This window comes from Stegodyphus dumicola, chromosome X1 (genome assembly GCF_044657685.1).
Source record: "Stegodyphus dumicola isolate Sdum_Otavi_A_Nest chromosome X1, ASM4465768v1".
In the NCBI taxonomy this organism is placed as follows: domain Eukaryota; kingdom Metazoa; phylum Arthropoda; class Arachnida; order Araneae; family Eresidae; genus Stegodyphus; species Stegodyphus dumicola.
This window is the reverse complement of record NC_140780.1, coordinates 127,815,771-127,842,588: the sequence shown is the minus strand read 5'-3', so window position 1 is coordinate 127,842,588 and position 26,818 is coordinate 127,815,771. Positions and strand designations below refer to the sequence as shown.

General features: G+C 34.1%; 1 protein-coding gene across 3 annotated transcripts in view; it reads right to left on the bottom strand.

Annotated features, from left to right (window-relative positions):
* Positions 1–26,818, bottom strand: part of LOC118196119 (uncharacterized) — a 326,905-nt gene that overhangs the window by 178,148 nt on the left and 121,939 nt on the right. For all 3 annotated transcript variants that reach the window (XM_085808355.1, XM_085808356.1, XM_085808357.1), the window contains one exon: positions 25,613–25,697. The gene's annotated coding sequence lies outside the window, so the exon portion shown is untranslated. The remainder of the gene's footprint in view (positions 1–25,612; positions 25,698–26,818) is intronic.

Here is a 26,818-nt window from a genome sequence, read left to right as displayed (position 1 = left end):
AGGCCATCTACCTACGGAAATGAATGATACGTAAATAATATGAGCATGGAAAAATAATACATAGCTGATAGATTTTGTAATACATTCGTCCGCGGTTAAAGTAAAATTTTCTTTTAACTCAGCACATGTTAATATATTGTAATTGATAGCGAAGCGATTTTATATGGGTACATATAATTTATATACATGTAAGATAAAAATATGTAAATGAAATTTCTAATTTAATTTGCAATACTTCCTTAACTCCCTCATTCTTAATTAACTTTCCATTCCCCTTCCTATGCTAAAAAATAGTTATTGCTTATAATAAATAGTTCTAAACTGCGTCATTTCGAAACTGATCGTCGTAATGTACGTATAAACTCTTGCATAAAGATAATGATGCAAGCCCTTACACAATGTTTCAGTCAATAATAATAACAAATTTGGGAAACGAAACTTACTGTTAGCCAATAGGGACAAATCTGAATTCAAACTAAACCATTCTGAACCAATCTTTCATCTTGAATACGTCACATTCTTTATTGTGCTTCCGTTCTCGGCAACTTGCTTGCTGTCCGTTACAGCACTACGTTTACTGCATTGAAATTAATTGCTATGTAGACGCAAAAAAGGAACAAATGTGATCAAAAGCGGGTGCAGATTACCCCCACTGCACCGAGTTATTCAAGTTACGAAAGTACTTTTCAAAAGAATTAAAGAAGTATTAAATCGGCACGATTACAAGCATCTTTAATGCAACTGCTATTTGATGCATCTGCAAGAGAATAACTTCTAAACTATACACATATGTCACATATATAAGCTTACAATAGCATCGCCACTCGTTGTCTTCCAGCGTGGGCCAGTGCACATAAAATACGGCTATAGCAACAAAAAGTTCTCTTAAAAAAATGCGAAGTTGTAATGAAGGAAAAAATATTTTGTACACGTAAAGTATCCGAAAACCGTCTCTTTAAACGAAAATATGATATCGGATCCATCTGCATAAATAATATGAATAAAATTTGACTGGCTAATTAACTGTATTACTATTTCGTATGTGGTAGAAATATTTTGGAAATGAAATTATAAATCTTCGACTACGAAATTCTTTGCATCAAGATATTTTCGCAAGGAAACGAACACGATTTACCCCAAAACAGCCCTGCGATCCTCGTGATAAATCTATAAATACTCATAAAATCCTAGGAAAATTGTTAGAAAAATATGAGCCTCAAATAGTAGCTCCCAACTTTACTACTAAAATGTAAAACGTTAATATATGATGTTCCATGATTAACAAATTAACATATAATTTCTAGCAGCAGTTTACATCTGCTTAATAATACACAGAACGAAACTCAACTAACAGGAACTTCAAAAAGGGAAGATCCCAACAATCCCCAAAACTGAAATTTATGGTTTAAACTTGACCCGCTACCAAGAAAACATTTTTCACTCCAAGTTATACGAAGTAAAACCGGATTCAAATACTTGAGAAGCAACTTTAAGTAATTTATAGCTGTGTCATCATAATTAAACTTCAACATTACTTTTTCATTTTTAAAAGAACCTTTATTCAAAGAATAAAGTTATTTATTCATGTTCTTACTTGTTTGAGACAGCAAATAAAAATTCAGGGTACGTATTACCATAAAGTTAAATTTTAAATGATAGGAGTTCCGAATTCAGTTTAAAAGACATTTTCAATATTCCATCAAACTCAGACTTCACAGCAGATAACAGGTACTCCAAACACAAAACAGAACATTCGAAGATGCAAAGTAGAACTGAATCATTCAAAATTATACGTCTGGACTTCAAATCGAATCCCTCAAAAACTAGGAAGTGGAACAAAGTACTATTTTATGTTCTTGATCTCTACTTTGTAATTCTTTGATCTGCTTTAAATGCACGTAAAATTCTTTTAAAAGAAAAAAAGGGGAGGGCGATGCTTCAAGCCTATTAAAAAAATGTAAAAGGTTACAGATAGAAGACAATAGAAACTTCTTAGAAATGACAAACAAACAGTTCAGAAGAAAATAAATAGTACATCTAAAATACAATTCTCTCCCTCTTCGTTCCATTACACCGTTAATAGCAGCTAAACCAAAGCATAAGAAATTCTCGGATGCTTGAGAATGCTTTAAATAACCGCGAAGAGGCACGCCATAGAGGTTAAAGATCACAGCATTTACTCTTACGAATAAACAAACTCCCAATAATGGGAATTTGCCGTGGAATTAGGTCTCAAGCTTCAATTATGTACGTGACCTCAAAATGCATTTCCTTATTTTCAGAGTTAATATTTAAAGTTTTTATATTTGCTATTAAAAGTAATTAAACGATTTAAAAACCTATCCCCGTACGTGAACTCTAAATCTAAGATTATTATTATTACTATTATTATTTTTTCTTTCTGTCTTCAACATCCATGCATTAAAATCATGATACTTACTACAATAAGGAATATTCCTTTTTCCAAATATTATCTAAGCTTAACCCCTTGCGGTTTTATGTCCAGTGTAACTAGATCGATAATAAATGCTAGAAATAACTGCAAATCGCAAAGGTTTCACACAAAAGAAGTGTTATCCAAAAAGAGCAAGGAAGCACGAACTGTGAAAATAGTTATATTTTTACTATTTTTCTCGGTGGCCATGATACAAATTTATATTTTCATTTCCTTTCTTAAATACTTCTTAGGGTAATCTCCAGTGAATAACTATCACTAAAAGTGACCAGTGTAGCTTAGAACGCAAACAAACATCGGGCGAATAATTTATATCTGAAAGACTAAAATTATCGGGAATCGTGAATGACCCCCTTAAGGAAGGTTTCGCTGTATTGCATAATATTTAATAAAAGTTCCTCAACCCCTTTTTATTATCATGTTTCGAAAACTGTATTATTTTCGAAACACTGAATCACAGAGTATCTGAATATGGCAAAGTACACGAGGGCTACCTGCGTAAGGGAAAATATTCCTTCATAGAAGGCTTTCTAAGAAAACTAGGTTCGTATTCACTTAACACATGGGCAAAAGCAGGAAAATTAACCATGCAGCTAGCCTGTTTGCCTGGGTTCAAGCCCAAGACGAATTACCAGAATTCAACGTCTTTAACCACTCGGCCGTTGGTGGGGCATTTTGGTTTAGTTCATTTATTTATACGAAAGCACTTGAGGGTTATCTGCCTAAGGGAGGATGCCTTTGTGGAGAACTTTTCTAAGGGAAACTGGCTCGCATTTACGTTACACATGCAGAAAACCACGAAAACGCCTACGCAGCCAGCCCATTCGCCGGAATTCTAAACTTGGACCGAACTACCAGTGTTCAGCGACTTTACTGCTTGGCCGCTGGTAGCCAAGAAGGTCACAAATAACCAATACTTTAAGCTTCCCTTCCGTACCTCGTGGGCTACCGATAAAAATCGCAGCTTATTCTTTTCTGTACAAAAAAAGGAATTTGGCATAAACAGGAAATAAGTTAAAGTATGATTGCAAATTTTGCTGAACTATGTTAAAAACTCGGTTTATAAAAACAAATTAAAAATATTAAATACATAAACGCATTACATTTTGAGAATAATGGAACAAAATGCTAGCAAATGTTCTCTCTATTCCACTGAACCTGAATTCCATCGCTGTGTGAAACAACCGACGCCACTCTTTCAGTTCAACCAATAAACCTGGTAAGTGCCAAAGAATTTATAACTCCCATTCTAAATTCTTTGGTAAGTGCATCCATCCTATACATCAAGTGTGAAGAACCTATTTACGCGCATAAAGCCAAGTAAAGGAAAATGGAAGGTTCAAGAGAACTAGTTCAGCCGAGGAAATTTGGAGAGTGAAAGGGAAGCTGCTTCAGCAACAAAAGAACTTAACGACAATTGGACCGAGTGACGGTTTCTAAGAACTCTTTTTCGAAGTCGCAATTATGCGAATGATTGACGTATCTAGATGTTTAGAACCTTCGATTTCATACGGAGGATTTCGATTTCATAGAAATAGCACTATCATGCTTATGTTTGAACGAAAAACATTCTTTACCCCTAAGAATCAGAAAACTCGTGTAAACTATAGTTACAATCTAAAAACATATTTTTTCGTTTTAAAGGGCAGATTTCTCCTTATAAAGTAATTTCAGATAGTTAGGAAGCATAATAGTTTGATTAAAAGCCAATTCCTCAGTATCAAAACAAGTGAAAGAACTAATAACTGTATTCACAATGTTTGTGCTTAGAATTTATTTCCTTGAATCTCTGTCAATGAATTCTGTTCAGTTATAATTGAGTTTCCTCTAAGCTGATAGTTCGTGTATGGCCATAAAATGCTGACAGTTCATGTTGGATAGTGCGAGGTGGGACAGCGCATTTCACGTTATACAGTGCGAGCTATCGGCTAAAATGTGACAATCTCTCAACTAGTGGTAGGCAACTGATTTAATAAGTTATAATCCTTATTTTCCTGAGCTGAGTAAAATTAAAACAGCATTTAAAATCTTCAGAACTGAGATTGAACTAACCAGACTACTGTACGACAAGTGACGTTGCGGTTGGTGGAAGGTACTTCGTAACTAAGCGTAATCTTGATTTTAAATTATTTGCTATGACAACAATTATTTTCCATTTCCTATAATTACACAGCAAATCACCCAACTAAGCATTAATTCAATTCAGACTTCCTATGGGAGTTTATTTTCAGAAATATCACGCGCGAATGTTTTTGCTGTGTTCAGATTTGCATTAAGTTCAATGAAAAGAATGAATATTTAGTACGAAGACGTTCAAATAACATGCTCACCAGCGGCCAAGCGGTAAATTCGCTGAGCACTGGTAGTTCGGTCGGAAGTTTGAATCCCGCGAACGCGTTGGCTGAATGAGCGTTTCGGTGGTTTTCTTTACGTGTAACATGTATATGAGCCAATTTTTCTTAGAAAATCCTCCACTAAGGGATCCCTCCCTTTAGGCAGATCACCCTCTAGTGCTTTGCCATAATCGAATAAAACAAAAAACATTCAGATAACTTCAGAATATTCACGTTTTCGAAAAAAATCGCAGTTATATGAGGAAGTATCGAAAAATAATTGTCAGTCAGTCCCCCCTCTTTTTGCAAGAAACAGACTACGAATTAGCCGAAAAAATAATCTAATTATTATCTGCTTTCGACTGGATCAGTAGTCAACTGGCGGAGGAAGCATGGGCAGCGGCAGTAAAGTTTCCACGTGCTAGCGACGTTCACAACTAAACAGCAATGAGCTAAATTCCATTTTTCTTTTGGTTAAGTGGAAAACTAGCCCACCAGCGGCCGAGCGGTAAAAGCCGCTGAACACTGGTAGTTCGGTCCGGGGTTCGAATCCCGGCGAACGGGCTGGCTGCATGGGCAGCCCGTTTTCGTTGTTTTCCCCATGTGTAACGTGGATACGAGCCAGTTTCCCTTAAAAAGACCTCCACGGGGCATCCCTCCCTTTCCGTGTAGTGCCTAAGGGCGGAGCACGTAATAAGTAAAAAAGTGAAAAACTAACTGAAATTCAGAAAAAAACCTACTGAAGAAAAATTCAATCACATTCTCAGGTCCCCAAACCGTAGTTTTATGAAAAAGGCTATACTAAAATTGGTGCTAAGATGGAAGGAATGTCTCTAGGTGCTCGGCTCTTATGACGAAAGATAGATAAGATACGTAGTTACAATATGAATACATTTTATTTCTGTTTTTCATTATTTTATTTCAAACATTGTAGTAATTAAAAGCACAAATTAACGCGCGCTATTTTTCGATCCTACCACTAATAACAAGCTATGTTAGTAAAGGACAAATGCCTTTAAACCCAAGAGATTAAAATGAATGCAATAAAAATAAAATAAGATAATATGTTCATTGTATGCACTATTTTTTCACGTTATTTCATTTTACCTAAACCATCTTAATAGCACTCTATAATACTCTTAATTTACTACACAAATATTATTATGCATAATCAAAATGGTAGTAGCAAATTTGATCATTCCGTACAATTATGGGGAAATTCTATTTCACTTACTTGAATCCTGCAAAATATCGGAATCTTAATTCTGTTAATTTAATTTCTATACAGCTGTTTGAATTAAACTGTATTTATTCTAGGCTTATAAAAACCGGTCTATCGTTATCCTCAAAAAAAAAAAAATTAAAAAAATCCGTTATAGAATATTTATGAAGTAAAATAAACTTAATAGAGGTACGCTTCATCCAATATACATATTATATATATGCAGAAATCTACTTTATTTGCCTATCTCTAAATAGTCAATATAGACACAATGTACATGCACGTAAGAATGTACAAGTAAATACTTAAGTTAGATGAAATAAAAAGAGCACATTATTGGCTGAAAAGTCATGGCCGTGTAGACGTCGCCAAACCGTAGATGCTGACACCTGGTGTTGTGCAGTATTTCCAGTGTACGCGATATGGCAATATAACCCTAACAGCGATGAGGACAATACGACTGGTATCTTGGGTACGGGTGAGTGGAAGCAGTTGATCTCTCGCACGTCGCACTGGATGGACCTCCTGGGCACATAAACTGCAAATTTTCAAGACAGACAGATCTCGACAAACGCAAGTAGCACAATACGATAATTCGCAGTCCCGTTAGCGAAATGGCAAACCGCACATTGAGTTGATCAATGTTAAACGAATTTCGCTAACTGTGCATTCCCAGAATAGAATTTGGCGCAATTTTAAAAGACGATAAACACGGTATATGGTTGATATTGTGTTATCTACGCGTAAACAGTTCGGGGGCTTAAAATTTGTTAGATTGCAAGTTGCTTCATTACTTTGATTATAATTATCGATTGCAAACTACGCACATTTTCGTTTAAGAAGGATCACAAAACAAGAAACATTACAAGATATATTAGCTGAATGCTTATTGATTATACTTCTGAGGAATAAAAGCAACTGAGCATTTACTATACGTTGCTTTCATATATCCTGTCAAAAATTAAGGAATAAATCCAGATTAAATTACTATGTATGAATATTTAAATGAATTAAAGTCAAATAACTGGTGATAAATTAAATGTTTATGAACAAAATAAAACAGAACGAAATGAAACAGAAGCACATGCAATAAGCACACACAAATTTCCGTAGTACTGCAATTGTAAAACAGTAAAACCAACATGACTAACAGGCTTGTGTAGGGTTGCCCCTCTTAGTCGCCAGTATTTCCTCCCACGCCAACGGTACACCACTAAGCATGCGCACTAAGCGAAATTCATTAACATTGATCAACTCAATGTGCGGTTTGCCATTACGCGTCCCGTTAAGCTACTATTCTCTCGCGATCCTTCTTCTCATATTAGGCATAAAAACGACCTTCAACATTAAAAAACGAGTAAACGTGATTTCTCAATAAAAGAGAAGCATTTCGATCCGTTATACTGCGTTGAGGTATCATATATCTTGAATTTTAAGTGCGCATGCCCTTCAATGCGAATCATCTGCATATCCAGCAAGTTCTGTCTTCATGCAAATTTCAAGTGTTGTCCTCTTTTTTCAGGATGTAGCAATTTTAATGGCCAGCAATGTATTAAGTGATACCTTACCTCAGATAATTCCTCACTGAAATCCAAAAAATAATAATAATAAATTAAAAAGAAAAGGAAAAATAAAATCCGAAAGGTTTCAGATTTTCAATTGCGCCCAAAGGAGCGTTTTTTTATAACATTTTGTGTGTTACCTTTATTTATTAAATATCATGTTCTTCAAACTTAAACCATAAAATTCAGTTCAAGAGCAATATCACAAAATAATTTTAAATTGAGTATATCTTTAGAATTTCCGATATGCAGTCTCACGCGCTGGAGATAAAAATGTTTTTTCTGTACAACGTTGCGATTGCTCGCTTTGAAATACTTCAGTTTGTTAATCAAAAATTCGTTAACGTTTTACAAAATATAAAATCGATAATAAAAGAAATTCCAAATTTGAGCTTTCAGATGCCCATATTCGCAGTAGTATTACGTCATTCAAAATTGGATAGCTCTAAGTACCGTTGTTTTATCACAATGCGAGAAACATACATACATTTATGCAGATTCTTCATTATTTAATTTCTTCAAATATAATACAGGGCGATAATATTTGGTGGCAACAGTTTGAAAAATGAAACGGACATTCAGAGTGATTCGACGCAAAATCACAAAACGAAAACAATAGTCCCTCAAGGACGAAGGCCCTTTGGACTAAAAAAAATTCAGAAGCAAACATAAAACGTAAAAAATACAGAATATGGTGGAACAAAACTCATCTCCTTATAGAATTTTATCACTACAAAATATGAGTACTGATCAGTTTCATCCATCCATATTATAATTGGTATACATTGGCTGAACATTGAATAATTAAATTCTAACATTGAATAACTAATAATTCTAAAACATTCCTTAAATTGTTTTACTAATACTTAAATAAAGGAAAATTATCGCTGAGCGCTGTTTCACACATAAATTAAAGAAACAAAAAGTGTAAGAAAATAACTTAATCGGAGACAAAAATGTTCAGCGCAGCTTTATCAGGGTAGAGGGAGAAAGAATTTTCCTCTACCCATTTCCTTTAAAAGACAATGAAATAAAAAATTTAAATTGAAAAGGTATTAATTTAGGAAGACGGAACGAGTTAAGTGAAAGAATTCGGAGGTATCTCTGGAATAGTTTGCAACTGGTGAAAAAAGTAATAACATTTTCAGTAAAAGAAATATTACTTCCCCTCTTTCTTTTCGTTATTAATAGTAAGTCACGAAAATGTAATCATAATACTATTCAACCCCTTTTTATTAAATTTTTAATTTCGTTGTGATTTATTTTAACTTTTTCATTGGAAACTGAAAGAATTTTTTTTTATTAGAAATTCAAGAAAGAACGTTTAAAAGAAATGTTATTTTTCACTAGAATAAATAAATAGGAATTTGAAAGAGTTATGAAAACTTGTTATAATTATACACGTAAAAGTTCAATAAATATATGAACAAATAACATCTTGGTAAAAGGTTGTGATATTCGATACTGTATAAATATAACAAAATATTACTCTCAGTGAAAATGAAGGAATATTTTATTTTACACTAGAACTAAAAAATATCTACTCGGAATCAAAGAGGTTACAAATATCTCCTCTCAAACACACCTGAAATTGCGCCGCAGCCAGTGGGATCCTGGCTCCATTATCTCTCATTCTTCAGCTGAATCGTAATTTCAGCCTGAGTACATCGCAGCCGTAAATAAGATGAGCTCCATCACTTTTTTCTATGAAACTGAATCGCAGCTGAAAATTCCTTTCATCTCATAACATTTTATTTTAGTTACAAGTATGACTTGGAAATCAGTATTAAATTCTGAATGCATGCTGGTCTTTTCCTTGGCAGCAAACCCTTGGCTGGAATTTGAGATCTTTAAGGCAAGAAAAGTCCCCATCCACAGGTCGCCCTTCCAGGACACGCAATAAATTTACGAGAGCCTGTTTGGAAACGGATAACTTTCTCGTTTCCAAAAGTACCAGCAGTGATGACTTGAATCGTGCTATTATATCTGCCAACTCTATTTTGGCAGTTTCGGTTTCCCGCGATTTATAGAACGGAGAAGAGAACCGTCGTTTACTTTTCTTAATGGGCTCCAAATTACATGAGGTCTAACATATTGAAATGCTACGATAAATGGCTCAATTACGTATACATTAGCAAGTTCTTATAGATAAAAGCAATTGCGGTTCTTTTAGAACGAAGTAACCAAATATAGAAAACGAAAGTAGTCACTTAGAAATTTGCGTTTCTTCTCCAGACTTCAAATCAAACTTCAGATTTTCTTGAGAGACTTTTTTTTCTCTCTCTCACATTCTGCTTGACAGATATAACCACACTGATAACGGATCGTTGTCAGGAACTGTTCGATTCTTCTTCCTTTGTTTTCAAGTTCAATCAGTGGTCGAGTGGTAAAGATGCTAAACATCGTTTGTTCGACCAGGATTCCATTTCAGGCGAACGAGCTGGTTGCATAGGCGCTTTAATGGTTTCTCCCATGTGTAACGAGGATACGAGCCAGCTCCCTTTAGAAAGTCCTATATGAAGACATCCCTCGCCTTACGCAAACGGCCTCGTTTGATTTGCAGTGATTAAATAAACCAACCGAGAACCAAGCCTTTGTCTTCATATTTATACTTCTCTCTTAAAATACTTTCCCATACTCTCGTTACTGTTTCTAGCAGTCTTTGCATTTTCAACAGTGACGCTTTAACTGTTTTATCCTTTTCCATTGGTGTGCTGTGTAAAAAAAGGGGGGACGTTTGTTTTTTCCCAGCATCCCTTGAAACAGTACGTTATACTTTACATGGTATAACGGTATCAGTATCTGTTAGGTGGTGTTCAGCCTCCTGTCTTCGCAATACTTTTCATTTTTGCGCCGAGGAATGCAAGTACGAAGCTATTACGGCTAAGAATCTGAACGTGTTAGCTTAGTAATTCATATCGTTGAAGGCTGTATATTAGTTAAGTAAAAAGTATAAAATAATAAAGTGTTAGAAAGGACTTTCAAAACTAAAAAATTCACCTCTAAGGTAGCTAAGATTGTTAAGCAATGTAATTAAACAAATAAAGAAATACTTCCCAGGATATGTTTTTAGGAAAAAACTATGATTAATAAAGAATGTAATATCTATTTGTGAGAAATGGATAACAGACTTCTACTAAAATACTTTGGCTAAAAAATATCCAAGGCGAATATCTAAATGAATTCACATGAAATTATAAACAACAAAAACAATCAATGATGTAGCTCATTGAGGAAATTCAGGCATGACTGGTCAGGGGCTTTTATCTGAAGTTTTTTCACCAGCTAACATCAAGGAGTTCTCAAGGAACATTTCTGTCCATCTTGACATGCAAAAGCCCTTTATTTTAATTAAGTGCTCTTTTAAATATCATGAATAACACCTCTAAGTATTTTAGCAAGCCTATTTTCTAATGTAAAAAAAAAGTCCGAAAAATAATTGCAACTATTTCCAAATTAAAAGTTAAAAGGCGCACAAGTATTTTAACAAAAATTATAAAATCAACAATGGTTAAAAATGGTAAAAAATTACCAAAATTTCTTTAAGAAAACTTTTTAAAATAACAGAAAAACACGAATTACAGCTCTAGATTTATAATTTATGAATTATGTCAACATTTTTACAGAGACAGGATTATAATTTAATAAAAAAGCCTTAAAAATTCTGCATACTAGCTTTCTTTCTTAAGGAAAAATGACAGATAGACGCTTTCTAATTACAGAAATACGGTTGCTAAAGTAATGTATTGGGAGCTTTACCAACTGGCGAAAACGTTTAGTTCCTAAAACTTTGGTCACTTATTATTCTGATGTATCCTGAAAAAATATTGGATGGGGGAAAAAAAACGGAACTTAAAAGTGTTGTTATAAAACCTGGCTGCAAACTTTTGGAAAACTGGAAAAGGAAACAGAACATAGAACAGCAAGCAATTTTCATACCACACGGCTACTGTAGCGTCTAACAGAAAATAAATTAACCTTTCTAATGAAAGCAAAGAAACCAGATGAATATATACATAATTACAAAATTTACGTAAGTGTAAAAATATAATTACTCATACGATTCTATCGTCCTCTCGGTTTCGAAATAGGGCATCATTTTATAACTAAAGATTTTTACGGTGTTGTTTACGCCAATATTTTTTAGATAAAAATTAATAAAATTATAAGGAATATTATTCCCAGTTAATGTTTCTGTAAGCAAAGCAGGTTCTTCTTGGTGGTAAGATATTTTTAAATATAATTAACTGATTAAAAATTGTATATCCAATAACTTTTTTTAGAAATGTTTGATATCCAGTTAATTTACTTGTGTTAAATTTCAAAAAGCGTTCTTTTGTCAAAAAGTTTGTTCACTTTAATGAAATTAATGCTTAAATCTAGATACTCAAAATTATTCTGATAAAAACATATCCTGGAAAGTATAAATTTGTTTAATTTAATTAAGTAAATAAAAAAGATACTTATATATGTGTCAAGATTGTGTACAATAGTAGATTCAACACATAAATTCAGCCGAAGCTCGACTGTGTTATTTATTAGTTTTTCGGTGAAACGATAATTCCAGCCGAAGTTTCAAATAAGACGAAGAGCAGAATTTTTATTTTAATAATAATTAGTTATAATTAATTCATAAAATTTTTATTTATCTCTTTACATTTTATTGAATTTTAATTACTGATTATTTTATTAATTTAGCTATTAATTTTTATCAATATTTTTTTTTTTCTTTTTTTGTCTTTCCTGACAGTCTTCCATAGGGCTTCAGCATTTTTAATTTTAGAAATTAAACTTTGCTCTCAACCACTCTATAGTACTTAAAAAAAATCATTACAGTATAGATAGCTTCTAACAATTCCTCATGAAATGCAGGAAAAAAAAAGACTTTCGGACAAAATTTCTCTTATTGATTGAAATTAACCTAGCAGTTTCAACTGCTTTCGCATTATCAAAAGAGGCAAACTGAAAATATGTGCATGCTTTTAGAAGTGAACTTTGATGTAGCAAAAAATTCAAGTGAACACGTTCTCCAAATCTTTGGAATGAATACGAAGAACTTTTTTTATTACCACTTAACAAAATAAACAACTGAACGAATAAAATAAAACTTCTCGAAGTAGAAGAAAGAAATTCAAATCAAGAGCACTTTGCAAGCGCATGGTATTTTTAGAGTGCTATTCAAACATTCTCGTGTAACTACTACGCTGTAATAGCCTCATTTACGGTCTCGAGTGGTACTGGTGTCTAAAGTAAAACACAGCACTGTAAACAAATTTTATTTAAATGCAATTAGTTAAATGATATGAAAAGCGAAATAAACAGTATTTATTTTAACAAAAACTAACGAAATGAAAGTTTATGTGCTGGTCTTCCATCTTTTACTGCGCAATTTTTCCATAAAATTTTGCTCGATTTATTCCCTTAAAAAAAAAGAGAGGGAGAGAGAGAGAGAGAAAGAACGAAAATTCTTTTTTTAATTTAAAAAAAAACTTAAGACTACTTTTACTACAGACTTTAATATATGAATAAATATTGCATACTTCAAATTTAAGCATACGGAATACATAAATTTAAGACAACCATTTAATAAAAACAGTATACTATGAAATGTCTAATTCCTCATTTGCAGATCAGAAATTTGCCACAAACTCTCAACATAAAAAAAGTACGTAACCTAACTAAGGAAGTTAGTTTTACAATATATCTTCTCTTATGATCTCTAACGCACCTGTTTATTTTCCCCTTCGCAATTAACGCCAAAGTCCCCTTTCTTGACCGCATTCGAGACGCCACCAGGCTCAACAGTGGCGAGTAGCTGAGACCGTTGTGTTATAGTTTGTCCCGGGCTCGTTTCCCGTCGAATGAACAGGATAACTGCATTCGTTTTAAGGTTTTTCCTATATGAAACACAAATATTAGGCAGTTTCTCTTCGAAAGTTCTGCGAAAAGGTAGACAGGCTCGATAGACTTCGAGTGTTTTGCCATGAATAACGAAATCTAATTTAAAGTAAAATCGTTTACAAAATATTACTGAAGAGTTTAAAAGCATTAATTTTATTTCTCAAAGTTAGGTAGCTTCAGTACTCCTACTTAAATCACCGAGGTGCTCTCGAACAAACTCGGACGAAGTTTAGGCAGACCGCTCCCCAGATTCACATAATTGGTAGTAGAATCTAATTTATTGTACTTAAATAAATCTAACCGTCAGCAAAATGCCCTTCAAAGATTGGCCGTTGTTGCACACTTTAAACTTCCCAATAGATTTTATTTAACAATCAGCCGCAACTAGGCAGTAGCATTTAAAAAAGAATCTATTTTCAGATGATTATAACTCACCTTTTCTTTTAAAAGGAAAAATTCCATTCGAATTATTCTTTTGTAGATTCTGATGGTTAAAATAAGAACACTCAGGTTTTACGATTTACGACTTTCTAATACTCTGTACAAGTGAAAACATTTTTTAAACTCTAGGCCTATAAATACGTTTCTTAAAGAAATTATGAAAAATTTTTTTGGAGGCGAAACACTTCAGGAACGGCACGTTAATCATTACATATTTTGCAGATAAATTGTCGAATTCTAAATACTGAAAGATTTACAGTAGTCGCAGATATACTTATCCCTTTGCTACGTGCATGGGTGCTGAAATATATGTATTTATAACATTGTAGGTTAGAGGTTCGCAGTCGTGGTATGTTTCACTTTTTGTCATGGTCGAAGTGGTGAGAGATGTGATGCACAATGCAGACGAAGTAATAGATGTCGTTGACTCTTAGAAGAACCGTAAAATCCTTGGATAAGCACAATATATCTTTATAACTTGACAATTACGCGTTCAAACATTATATTGAGTATCACAGCATAATGGGGCTTCCCAAAATTTTTAAACACGCAATCACATTAAAAAAAAAAATAGAGAATGAAGGCGAAGCTAGACGCGTGGTTTCTTCAAGCAGCAGCAAGCGAGAAAACGTAATGCGTACTAACCGAGATTGCATTTATAGCTGGAAATTCGGTGTGTCAATTTTGAGCAGCGACTGGGCTAAAGATTTCGTAGTGCAAAGAAATAGCAAGGAAAGAATGATGTAATATGCTACAAAGTGAAGCAAAATGGTGCAAAAAGCGTATCGTTGAAGGGGGATGTGTTTAATTAAAATTTATAAATTTAAAGGTTTATTGCCAGTTGGTCCCTATTAAGTTTAATAATTTTGTTTCATATTCTATATATTACTTAATTAAATGTAGTGATTTGAAAATGATGCAGATAGATGTTGAAGCATCCGGAATGAAGAAGAAACTTGAAACTCATGTAGATGCAATAAGACGAAGTGGTATCAGATTTAAATCATATTTTCTTTTATTGTAGTTAAACATTTAACGGCCACAATTCACTAGCCACATAAAACGTGCCTATTTCAGAACAGTTACATTTAGATATTGTTGCAATAGGAAGAAAAGCATCAAGCAGCGTCTTGGCGAGAACGGAAGTATAAGCAGATTGCGCAGTTGTCCAGTATGACAGCTTATTAAGAAAAAGTTTCGATTTAAGTTTCGAATTAGCTACGTCATCAGCCTTATTAAATCATATGTATGGTTTGATCAAGAAATGACGCAATGCAGGAAAAGTTGTTGCTATTTTTAGAATAGAGAGAGGAAGTATCCAAATTAAAAAGAGAAATTAAAGGTTATTGCTAATTTAAATTAGAATTTACAATTACATTTTTTTTATCTTACACACACACACACACACACTATATATCTATCTATCTCTATATATATATATGTTACCGTGAAAGACCGAAATTGGAGAATGTCGACTTTCACCGGAGAATGTTAACATTCACCAAATACGTTGGTGAAAGATCGAATATTGCACTACATTCTTGTATATTCGGACCCTCACCGGTGTATGTCGACAATCACAGATATGCTCTGGTGTAAGTCGAAAAGAGAGGTCATAAAGTGCCATAATAGTTTAAGTGTTGCAATAAATAAGATTTGAATCACATAATTTAGTAAGTTTTTTATTACTGTTATTTTATTTTCTCATTTAGAATGTACTGTATAATTAAGTAAGTTTTTAACTTCTAATATTTTCCTTTCTCATTTTGAATGCATTGTGTGTTTTAGGTTCTCATGTTCTTAAGTTCTTATTTCAAGTCTCAAGTGCGTTTATTCGCGACTGAATTACGGAGAAGAAAATATAATATTGTTATATGTTCAACATTCACCATTAGTACATGGTGAATGTCGACATTGACCGGTGTAAGTCAGAAATAAGAGTATTTGGAAAATATTTCGGACATACACCAAGAGACTATGTGAATGTTGACATTCACCGGTGAAAGTCGACATTCTTCAGATTTCGGTCTTTCACCGTAACATATATAAAACACACACTATATATATATATAAAATGTCTTGAAAAATACGAAACGTAGAACAAAATCTTTTGAAATATTTTTATGTGTCGTAATGAAAAGCCCTCGCAGAAGTGCATATATTTTCAAATAGTTCAGAATAGTGATAAAAATTTTATGAAATACGAGTATTATTATATTAGCACACTAACGAGAATTTGATTCTCCTATGCGCTCTCAAAAGCAAACAGTTTGTCGGAAATTGAAAAGAAAAAGTTAATAGCAAAAACAACTATTAAAGATGCAAGAAATTTTAAAAAGAAGTTCTATCTATAATTCAAGGTGGGACTAGAGTTCTGAATTCTATTAGACTTCATGCTATCTGCACGTACGTACTGTGTCGAATTCAAGGCACTAATTATGATAAATTTCGACAAAGTTTTAAAAGCATGTGGAAATCAGTTATAGTGCAAATATTATTATTGACTTCTGATTCAATAATTAAATTTTATAGCAAATTACACTCTATGTTGAACTTTTGAACTAAGGACAAGAAGTGCTAGATTTGCCTGCATAGCGAAATGGCATTTTTTGCAACAGCAGTACAATACAAAAGCAATACTTAGGGTCAATTAGTTAATGGATTAGGATAAAGCAAGGAAGGCCTATCAATCTCGTCAAAGATTCCTTTCGCAGGTAAGGGATCCCTGTAAAGGAGTATTTATGTCACATAACAGAAAAGCACTCCTTAAGCTTGGCTAAGAAAGCAATATTTGTTGTCGGTTTATTAACACGGTAAGCACCATGCCTGTTTTGTCTTCCTTTCCGTTTAGCAAACGATACCCGATTTCACCGACATTCTGCCTGAGGTCTAAGTAGACTTTGATGGAAGAGAGATCTGACAGAAAAATATAAATTGTATATCATCAGTAAACAGTGACTGACACGGGCTGAACGAAAAGTATACTGTCTATTATCGGTTGCTGATGCGGTCAAAACGGAAAGTATAATGTTAGTCACCCGTGACTGGCATTGCATTTAAGGTGTTATTGATTATGGGAAAACAATGGAGGACAATCAAATAAAGCAAAGGTTCCTTTCGCATACGACTTCGGTAAAGGAGTTATTTACGTTGCACTTGAGAAAACATGAAACTTGTCTACACGAAAGTTAGTTTTTCTTCTGCGGCACTAAACATGGGACGAAAGCACTGATGTGTAATGTAAATGCCTTCCCATTTTATCGAAATCTGCAAATTTTCCAATTAAGCAGGCAGAAATGCCTTATAAAAAGTCCAACTTCTCAAACTAAAATTGATTAGCCGGCAAAGATTTGTTCTTCTGCTAGAAATTTCAGACTTCCTCAAAAGTACAACTCATGGTGAGCCTTGCTCTAACAGAAGTTTAACAATGTGTTATGATCGAAAATCAGTCACATCTTGGATTGCACTCTTTCAATCTAACGTGAGATAATTAATTGGCTATGAATAACAATTATAAAATATAAGGAATTTGAATATCAAAAACTGTCTTTCTCAGAACACTTTTCTAGTCAGTACTTTTAGAATTTCGTCTTCAATTTTTTACAACAAAATATTACACTAAATATTTTACACACATTTTTTTTTACTATTTCAAATTTATTACATTTTAATGAAAGATGCAGTACCATTCGCCGTTAGTTTAATGTGTCTTAAAGGATGTAGCTTTACATATATCTTAGAGGATGCGTCTCTGTGGACACTAAGACAAAGATTTTGTTGTATACCTTGGCATTCACAAAGCCTTCATTACTAAAGATACTGGGCTACACCTCAGATAGGTTAAAAGTCAGTGGGAGCTGTATGCCATTCCATTGAACTGGATTTGAGTCCGGAATACGAGAGAAAAATTTGATAAAACACTTTCGACAACAGATCACGTTTTCAAGCAAGGCAAACTATAAAAATAATATTTAGTATTTCCAATTCTGGAGGTTGTTTTATTTACATCTGCCATTTTCTTCGACAAGATATAGAAATAGTTTCGTGGAGAGCATTCTAAGGGACATAGTTTCGCATTCGCGATACTTATGTTCGAGAGAAACTATGGAAAAGCTCTTGCAGACAGTCCCTTCGCTGGGAGTTGAATCCAAGCCAAACTACTTGTGTTAAGCAGTAGTTAAGTAGGTTTCCGAGTTCCGAGCATAAAACAATGAGTAAACGAGAAAGATGCTATCATGCTACCTCAATGCTCAAAACTAATTTTATATGGTTACATTTTTTAAACACGTTTCTTATCATGATACCATTAAGGAGAGGAAAAAAAAAGTCTTTCAAGTATATTTTAAAACATTCGAAAACAAATTTTCGAAAACAAACCTTTTAACTTACTACACGTTTATAAACTTCATTTATAACTAAAAAATTATAAACGTTTGTTTTATTTTGCTGAGAAGCACTTAACGAACGAATTTGCGTGTTGCATTCAAGGTTATGGATGGTATAATTTGACCGAAAAGTATTTTTCGGAACATAAACGTTGAGTATTTACCAAAAGATGTTTACTTACAGACCCCAAACTTCAGCCTAATTACACGGGGAAAAATCATCAGAGTAGTGAATTAATTTCATGTCTAAACAATCATTTCTTAAGCGTGCATAAATTTGCATAATCGGCAGTAACCTCTGACATTGCGAATTAAGCACGTTTATGCGATTTACTGAATTCAACTTTTATACTTAATCTATTGCATGTCTACTTGAAATTATCTCTTATAAACTTTCTTCAGTATGCAACGTATGTAGTGTAAACAGACAACGCTTCAGTTTGTCGAAATTTAAATAAAACTTTATACGTTACGTAAATTCCAAAAATTTAAAAACTTGAACTTTTTTACAATCTAACTTATATATTTATTCGTTTATTCTTCCAATATATTACATAAAAAGGAAGGTATAATACTACCAATATAATACAACGTGATCTAAATCTAGTCCTGCATTTTTATATGCGGTTTACTGTAGGCAAATTAAAGAAAAAATAAATAAAAGATTCTTAGTCGGAAAATGAGCGTTAAACGAGAATAGGCTGTTATATGGAAAAATACTTTAGTCTCAAAATAGCCAATACCGTCTTCCTACAACAGTTTTATAACCATAAACACGTACGGGCGATTCATACTGATATTTTCAATGCTTACACAAAACTTTGACGAAAAAGAATTATTTTTGTTGTTCTAGCATACCTTGAAACTACAAATGGTGTTATGCCAAAGATTTTTCAGAACGAGGATTGAGAAGAAAATTTTGGAGGCTGTGAAAAGTTTTGAGAATTTTTCATTGTTTTATGAAGTTATGTATTAAAATGTAATAATTATAAAACAGATGTTAGCTACATATCTTTATTTATTATTGCTTCATTATTATATAACTTTCTTTATTGTTTCATGAATAAGAGTTCCTTTAGAGCTTTTCTTTCTCTCATTTTATTTAGAAGCAAGTACATACACGTGGGTCGCCATAAATTGAAATTATATATGTATATGCGTGGCAATCCGAAAGTTTGTGAAACACTATACAGTACAGCACCGTCGTTGCTTCATCATTTCTTGAGCACCGAGTTATATTACTTTGATATATCTATTAGAATGAAGTATTGAAAATGCATAATATTGTGTACTTAGTTATTGCTTTATTTATTACATGTGATGTCCTATTCTGCATACAATGGCGTAGCTAGGGTGGGGAAAGGGGCACCAAATTGATGTTACGAAATTTTAGAATGAAATTTTTCCGTTTTTGGCCCAGAGAAAGGGGCGCAAAATCTTCAGTTGTCCCCGGGGCGCTGAAAACCCTAGCTACGCCTTTGTCTGCATAAGTTATCAATTAAATTTTATTGCATTTAAATATGGTAGAAGAATATTTATAACTACTATTCTTAGAAAACAGAACACTTTGAAGTTATGTAGCTACAAATTTTACGTTTTCAAAGTGCATGTATTGCAGGCAATACAGAAGAAGTGAAAAATTTAGCCTCACTGGTCCATAAATTCAAAGTTACGAAAATGAGAGCTTTAAACGTACTCATACATAAATTAGCCTTCATATTTTTTGTAAACACATAGCATATGGATAGGAATTTTATTCCTTATTCAGCAACAACTAAGGGTGCCTGTACGTCGTAGAAGGCAACCGTCTCATGACATCAGCTACTTCGACAAAGGACGCATAAGAGAATTCATTGCTTCTGCGATACTGCTAAGTGAATGGGGCGAAGTGTTTTTGGAAATGAAAAATATGCTGAAAGGTGTAGAAACGAGAAATGGTTCTGGGTTTCGTAAGCGCCAACATCGCAGAAAGAGGATCGTCATCTCATCAGTACTCTTTGGATAAGCATTTACATTTAGTCATCGATAGTACTGGTATACGATAATACCTTTGCCCTTGTAATCAGCCACACATTATCTTGTGTATTTTGAGTGTGCCAACTGTTTTTCAGGTTTTGACACATCAGCAACTTCCAGAGGCCGTGGCAGATTGAGTGGCATGACACTGTATTCATGGCCAGTATACCGCGCCAACAAGCAGCATTCTTACATGCGACTGAATTTACTAACAGCGTATTAATCTTTAAAAAAGTTCAAGTAACCATAACGAGTGCTCGATAGATTAGTGACTTTCTACGACCAGTCGCAATTCCATATTTGCAGCATCTCTTTATGATAATTTTCCCGTATCACAATACCAGTTGCCATACTTCAGCAACAACGTCGCCTTCGTAGATAGCTCTCTGTGTTGGGCACCTGCATTTTATTACTATTCTAACATATCACTGTTATGGCGATTTCAGAATATGTATTAGTGATTAAAGTATTTTACATGGGCAGCAATACGCAAAGTGCAAATACGCTACGAAAATTCACTGGTATGTTCCAAGTAGAACACGAAGTATAGTCTATGTAGATGGGTTAACACAGTAAATGAGACAACAAATGGTAAAACAGCATAGCCTCACTACCGCCAGCCAAGTGGCGCAGAAGATGCAAGCAAAAAAGTCGAAGCAGGTGTATGCAGGTAAAACGGAATGCAGAAAGAAAGATACAAATTTAAAATACAATTAAAGTTCATAAATAGCATATAATATACAATGAACTAGAGTGCGAGAGTTACGGTAAATTAAGAGAAAAAAGACCCAGGCTTAATCCAAAACAATATTTTACAACAGTGTTAAGATATAATAAAGTTTACACAAACAACAACTTAATTTTGATTTTTGCTTATATATAAAGTGGATGGACAAAAATATGGAAACACCTTGTGAAATGCATGTTTGAAAAGAAAGATTGATTTTAATGAAATATGTAGGTGGCGCTGGCGTTTTTGACTACTGACGCCACCTATACAACTTCGTAAATGATCTAAACAGTTCAGTTGTTGTCGGAGTACTGTTATGTGAGGTTGTCATTGCATTATGTCAGAGTTAACAGACTTCGAACGTGGGCAAATTGTTGGAGCACGTATGGTAGGTGCTTCCGTAAGCAAGGTAGCCGAGGTGTTTAGTGTTTCAAGAGGTACTGTATCGAAGATTTATTTCGCATATTTGAAAAGCGGAAAAACATCATCTGCTAAATCACAGCGCGGACGAAAGTGTGTCCCGAGTGATCGTGACAGACGATCATTAAGGGCAATTGTGACGAAAAATAAGAAGACCACAGCTGCAAAAGTTACTGCTGAAATGAATGTTGTGTTACCGAACCCTGTGAGTACCAAAACAATTAGAAGGGAGCTTCATAAACAGGGAATTGCTGGCCGTGCTGCAATTGAGAAGCCACTCATCAGTGATGCTAATGCCCGTAACAGGAAAAGGTGGTGTTTAAGTCATAAAGCCTGGACTATAGAGCAGTGGAAGCGAGTAATATGGTCTGACGAGTCTTCACATTGTTTCCCACTTCTGGCCGAGTTTACGTCTGGAGAACGCCATCTCAAGCCTATAATACAGACTACTTGTTGCCAAGAGTGAAACATGGCGGGGGTTCTGTTATGGTTTGGGCAGCCATATCGTGGTTCTCTGCTAGCCCCATGATAACTGTGTCAGGGCACACGACTGCCAAGACTTATGTGAACATTTTGGCCGATCAAGTTCATCCCATGGTACAAACTTTGTTCCCCGATGGTGATGGTGTCTTCCAAGACGACAAAGCCCCTGTTCACACAGCTCACATTGTCCAGGACTGGTTTTCTGAGCACGAGGATGAGTTGTCCCATCTCCCCTGGCCACCACAGTCACCAGACCTGAATATTATCGAACCTTTGTGATCTACATTGGAACGGAAAGTGCGTTCTCGTTATCCACCGCCAACATCGTTATCTGAACTTGCCACCGTTTTGCAGGAAGAATGGTATAATATTCCCTTGGCAAACATACAGGAACTGTATTTATCCATTCCGAGAAGACTGCAAGCTGTTTTGGATGCCAACGGGTTTCCTACACCATATTAAGCAAAGAAACATGTTTTTTTAAAGGTGTTTCCATATTTTTGTCCAACCCCTGATGTATATATGTATGTATATATATATATATATATATATATATACGGATGATTTGACCAATGTTTGGGCCAAATGCATTTTTATATTCAGTTATGACTTGTACAAGTTGAGATATCTCACTGAAACTAGTACTTCGAACACTATTAAGGGAGCTGTGTCGGTTGGAGCATTTTGTGAGTTGACAGGATTTGCAGTATGTCCCGTAACGACAGGTTCCTCTCAGGTAATAGCGTGGATTTCAGTGCCTGAGAAAAGCTTAGGCTAAGTTTAACTTAGAAGAAGTTTTTGATTTTGGAATTTCGGACAACCACCGTATGATGCCACATGTTTGGCAGTTTGCAAAAGAAATTTTTAGTTTTCTGACCTTCGAGAATTTTCGCTAACCACGGCATGATGCCACATCAGGCTCTATGCGGTTTGCCAGGCGGCTCTAGTGATCACAATTAACAGTTCTGTGCAACCCAGCAAACATAGCACCCTGGGGAGCCACGTGGCAGTTCTCAGATGAAAGATGCCATTTCTGGCAACTGTGACACTGGAGGAACCTGGTTTGTTTTCTACTTTTATTTGAAAAAACATAAGATTTGCAGCAGAATTAATTTTTTCAAAATTATCAGTGGGTATAATCTGTCCCTGAAAGAGGGGCTTTGGGGTTCTGGTCCTGCATTTTGTGAGCTGCAAACTTGGTGCACAGTGAAACCATTTTCAGTAAGAGCATCAGAAATGTTATTAACGTTAGACAGTCCTTTGAGTAAAACTTTCAGTTTTTTTAATCCTATGACTTATTACATAACGTATTCAATTCCAGGATCGTCAGACCCCATTGGAGTTAACTACATCTTACTTCTTCCACGGCCGCTTAGACCGCCTGATTTACACCCCCCAATCGAAAATGTGGAAAATGTGGAGGATATGGTCAAATGAAAAGTGATGGGGATATGATAGATCTCAGCAAATTTTGATGAACTTCAGACGCGAATTAATGGAATTTGGATTACTATTCTACAAGATACCATAAACATTTTGTTTAAATAATCCGATGTGTAGAGCAAGCAATACAAGCCAGAGGTGGGCACGAAGAATACTAATGGTATCGACGTATATAATACGCTTTATTTTGAAATGCTAATAATTTGTTTAGTACTTTACATATGCTACAAGAAAAAAAAAGCTTACTGACATTCTTTTTGGACTTTTTCTTTTAATGGCAGTAGTGTATTATATGCAGCATGCATTTAAGGTCTTAGAAAATATCACAGTATCACAAAAAGCTAAGAGTATACTAATGCCTTCTTCACAGAATTATGAAAAAAGGACTTTAATAACATGGCGACGAAATAAATAGTAGTAATGAACATCAGTCACCAAGGAATAGTTGTTACAAGAGCAGAGAGAGGAGAAAATCAAACTACAGAGTAATCCTAATCGTATCTTGTCATAAATGCAACTGATTGTTTATAGCTTAAGAAAATAGGAGTACATGTTTCAGGATTTAGGAAATGAGAATAGATATTCAAGTGCAAAGAATTATTGATTGCAGATGCTAATAAATGGATGCCACATAAAAAATACAATAGCTTAAAAACAAGCAGTTCAACATTGCTCATATTCTAAAATGCACAACTTTGAATATACTTTGTTTGATGGGAAGGACAGTAAGATAGGTATGTGCATGTGATTTTTAAGGAATTCAAGAAGCGATTTTATCTGAAAATATTATTCTTAAAAGCTACTCATGACAAGCTGGAAAGAGATAAAGGCTATCTAATGAACAATCAACCAAGTAAGCCCCAAATTAATCATACAGTTACGCAAGAAAATAAGTTAGAAAGTGTTAAAAACACAGTCAACCATTTTTAAAATATAATCCCAAAAATAATGCATTATATGTAATTGTGTAATAAAACAAGTCATGCAATCGAAAAATAGTGTTTTCTAACTGCAAAAAATGGTAAATAAAATTTTTACTGCTCATAGAGGAGGAGTTATTTCGATTCATATAATATGTTCTGATCCTTAAATGCAGAGATCGTGGACTAACAAACAGTGATTTACCTTCCACAGAACAAAAGAATTACCAGTAAGAAAATAATAATACAAACAAGCTTACAACGAATTTTCATGAAACGAGGCCAAAAAAAGAAAAAAAGGCAGACCTCATGACGACAGTCAGCAGTAGAAAAAATGGCGGATCACGCAAGCTCAGTTACGTCATAAGGGCCACCACGCGAGTAGGCCATTCGAAAGCAATTTTAAATCACGCTGTTAGGATCGGCTATTAAAAATAGACCATCAGCAGCTGTTACATGGAAACTTGTTCTACGTGCGTTTAAAGGTCACTGGACTAGTGAATTTGGTGACATCCGTAAGCATATAAAAATGACGTAAAAGCGTTCACACAAATAAGGTAGAAAAAGTGTTTGTTTATTTATTTTTTTTTATACCATTCACTTTCTTCTTCGAGTGTTGTCCTAAGACCACTGATTACTTCTGATTTGTTTGCTTACAGCGCACTTGAATCTTAGATGAGTCTGGTATGAAGTCGTAAAATATGTATAAACTCGAAGGAAATAAAATTGAAAATCACATCATTGGAAGGAAATTTGCACTTGCTCCTACAAATCTACACATACAACAGAAAATTCTTCAGATATTTTTCAGAGAACTTTCTAAAAATTTTCAGAACGACGAAACTTCTTATATGGGAAGAACACAAATTTTAGAGCTTGAGAATGAAACTCCTTCCGTCAGACGAAATTTTTTCTCAGCTATTTGGTCATTAATTTTGTAGCCATTAAGACGCATTGATGTCTTGGTATTAAAAGCTCCCTTAATTAAAACATCTTAAGCAGGATCGACTAAATATTTTAACACAGGCGTGCCTCAAAACAATAATAAAGGGGGAAAAAATAAAAATGGGTCGACCAATGATTGAAGCCAGGAAACAGAAACAGTTTGGTTTGGCGGGGGGAAATGCATGAAGGTTTCGTGCTTCATGTGTAAAAAATACCCGACAGTTTCCTTTGGAAAATCATATACGAAGGTATCCCTCCGTAAGGCAAAACAGATCTGAATTTCTTGCTATAAACCGTTCTAATTCAAGAAAAATAAAAGTGATTTTTTTCAAATATTTATTTAAGAATTATCTTACCTTTCAATGTATGCCAGTCCCTTAGTCCTTTTTAAAGGTAGTCTATTGCAAGATCCTTTTTCGATGACAAGAAAGTATTTTGCACCTAGAAACAGAACATAAATTCCTCATAACTAATAAACCAATATAAACACATCGACAAAAACTTCCATGAAAAGAAAAGTATATAAAAATGCACATAAAACTTGGATAAAATCATAATAACACATACTATTTCGAAATTCTGATCAGCTGTTATTAATCAGTTCTGTTCACATAACCTAAGAGTCTGGACTACGAATAATACTAAATTTGTATTTTACATATATAAATTTATTTCACTCGCATAATTTCTAAGTATCACATCCCATTTACGAAACACTTTTACATATTTCACTGAATTTTATTATTCAAAGTGTTATGTCATTTCAGCATAATTTAAAGTTAATACAGGGTATGTAATTACACAATTCAGAGCATATACAGAGTATTGCCGAATTCGAATGACAGATTCAGAGGGAGGATAATAGGCATTAAGAGGATGAAATATTACCAAAGAACATAGGGTCGCAAACCCCGTTTTTTTCAATGAAAATCAAAAATAGACATCGAGAGAAGCAGAGTGCCTGCCGAAGAGAGTGGCCAAACAAATGCGAAGATTACGAGCACTGCGGTCAAGAAGGAGAAACCATCTCCAAATTTCCAATGAGTATGGGGAAAATAAAAGCAGCGGTCGAAAAGAAGAAACCATCTCGTATGCAAATTCCCCATTTTTTTAGTTTATCATCATAAAGTTTATTTCAGTTACACTAGAAGCAAAACTACTGAAAGTGAATTTAAAAGAACGAATCAATTCACTGTCAATTCGAATATTTTTATATAAAAGACTGAAATGAAAATTCAGTAAATTCGTTCCGAAACAACTCCACAAATTTTGCCTTAAAGTTATGGAACTTTTTATATTTAACTTATAAAGCCTAACAAATATTTTACTCACTGAATTTGCTATTTTATGGGATCTATATAAAAATTATGATCTATTTGCTGTTACAAAATTATTTCAACCCCAGAACTGAAACTGTCTTCTCTACTTGTAACTGGACTTTAAATTCATTAATTAAATAGCAACATCAACTACATAGCTAAGACCTAATATTTAAAGAAGTAAAGCTTGTGCCATCCTTTGTTTTGAACACACTGTATAAACAATTATTCACAGATAAAATT